Source organism: Silene latifolia, chromosome 7, assembly GCF_048544455.1.
Source record: "Silene latifolia isolate original U9 population chromosome 7, ASM4854445v1, whole genome shotgun sequence".
NCBI lineage: Eukaryota > Viridiplantae > Streptophyta > Magnoliopsida > Caryophyllales > Caryophyllaceae > Silene > Silene latifolia.
Window position 1 is genome coordinate 95,264,439 of NC_133532.1, and position 2,019 is coordinate 95,266,457.

At 40.9% G+C, this 2,019-nt stretch overlaps 1 non-coding gene across 1 annotated transcript; it reads right to left on the reverse strand.

Moving 5' to 3' along the window:
• Positions 1-411: 411 nt before the first annotated feature.
• On the reverse strand, positions 412-518 carry LOC141593261 (small nucleolar RNA R71). The gene has a single exon (XR_012521362.1). It is a non-coding gene; the product is annotated as a small nucleolar RNA R71 (small nucleolar RNA).
• Between the last annotated feature and the right edge of the window lie 1,501 nt (positions 519-2,019).

Here is a 2,019-nt window from a genome sequence, read left to right on the forward strand (position 1 = left end):
GAGAACCCAACACAAAATCCAACACAAAATCAACCCACAATGCCTAAATTTTCATCACATTCCGTACCAACCGAGGAGAACCTACCCAATGGTACTCCCACACCACAACACTTAACCGGAAATTTCATTGCTAAATCCGCATTTATCCAATTAGTCGAAAGAAGCCAATTTGGGGGGATGCCTAGTGAAGACCCTCACTCTCACATGGAGACTTTTTGTGACTATTGTGATGCGATTTCTCAAACCGGTGTAACTCAAGACCAAATTCGATGGTTCTTATTTCCTTTTTCTCTAATTGGCACCGCAAAACAATGGTTGAAAGGCCTTGATAAGGCTACTCTCGGAATTGACTCTTGGAAGAAATTGGCTCTAGCTTTCTACAAAAAGTTCTACCCACCGGAAAAGACTAACATGCTAAGAGCTCAAATTACGGGCTTTAAGCAAAGAGATGAAGAATCCTTGTATGAAGCTTGGGAGCGATTCAAGGGAATTTGTCGCTCATGTCCTCATCATGGACTTAGCGAATGGTTCTTGGTACAACAATTTTGGAATGGTCTTTTTGAAGACTCAAGAAACATTCTCAACATGGGATCAAATGGTATGTTCACCGAAGTTGACGATAATCAAACTTGGAACAAGATTGAGGAAATGGCGGTCCATAATTCACAGTATAGTAGACCTCGCAAGGCTACTAGAGGAGGAAAGCATGAAGTGGACTCTATTACTCAATTGGGTGCTCAACTTAGTGCTCACATTGATACCATCAATTTGAAGTTCGAAAAAGCTATGGCTAGACTTGAAGAAGCCTCAAAATCACCAAAGCATCATGTTAATGCCATGACGGCATCTTCATCAATCCCAAGTGGGATATGTGAGAATTGTGGAACTTTGGGACATGACCAAAGTGAATGTAGGGGAACAAATGAACAAGTGAATGCTTTTCAAGCATACAAGAGTGGTACCCCTTATTCAAATTATTACAATGAAAACACCAAATTCCACCCAAATCTCTCATACAAAAGCCAAAATGTTCAAAACCCTCAACCAACATACACCCCACCTCCCATGAGAAACCAAAATCAAAGACCCTTTTACAACCAAAACCAAGGTTACCAAAATCAAACTCCATACAATCAACAAAATGACCAAGGTTTTGATGTTCAAAAAGCGGTCTTCCAAATGCAAAAGAATCAACAAGAGTTTTTCACTCAAATGCAGAAGGATAGTCAAGCAAAGGAAATCACCATCAACAACATCATAGCCCACACCAAAATGTTGGAAACCCAATTGACTCAACTAGCATCTTCAAGCTCACAAAGACAAAAGGGCAATTACCACCTCAAAGTAATCCCCGAGACATGAAACGCTTAGTGCCATTCACTTGAGGAGTGGTACGAGATATGAAGCACCGAAGAAGCAAGTTGAGGACGAAGTTGTGGAAGCTAGTGACAAAGAAGAAGTTGTGCAAAACTCCAAGGATGGAGAACCATCAAAAGAAGAAGTTTCAAAGAAAAATGAAGACAAGACCAAGGAGAAGGAACCCATTCTGATTAGACTTCTTTTTCCAAGTCGTCAAGCTAAGCCCAAATTTGATGACCAACTTGGAAAATTTATGGAAATTGTGAAGAATTTGGAAGTCTCAATTCCTTTCACGAAATTAATCAATCACATACCGGCCTATGCAAAGTACATGAAGGACATCCTTACGAAAAAGAAGTCGATCTGGAAACTTGAGACTATCGCCTTCACTAAGGTGAGTAGTGTAATCCTTCAAGGGAGTTCACCTCCGAAACTTAAAGATCCGGGAAGCTTCTCAATACCGTGTACCATTGGCGACACAACGATCAACAAAGCCCTATGTGATCTAGGGGCTAGTGTGAGTGTTATGCCGTATTCGGTGAGTAAAAGGTTAGGGATGGGAGAGCTTAAATGTACCAATATTACACTCCAAATGGCCGATAGATCGACGAAGACACCATTAGGGATATGGGAATATGTTCCCGTAAGAGTTGGGAAATT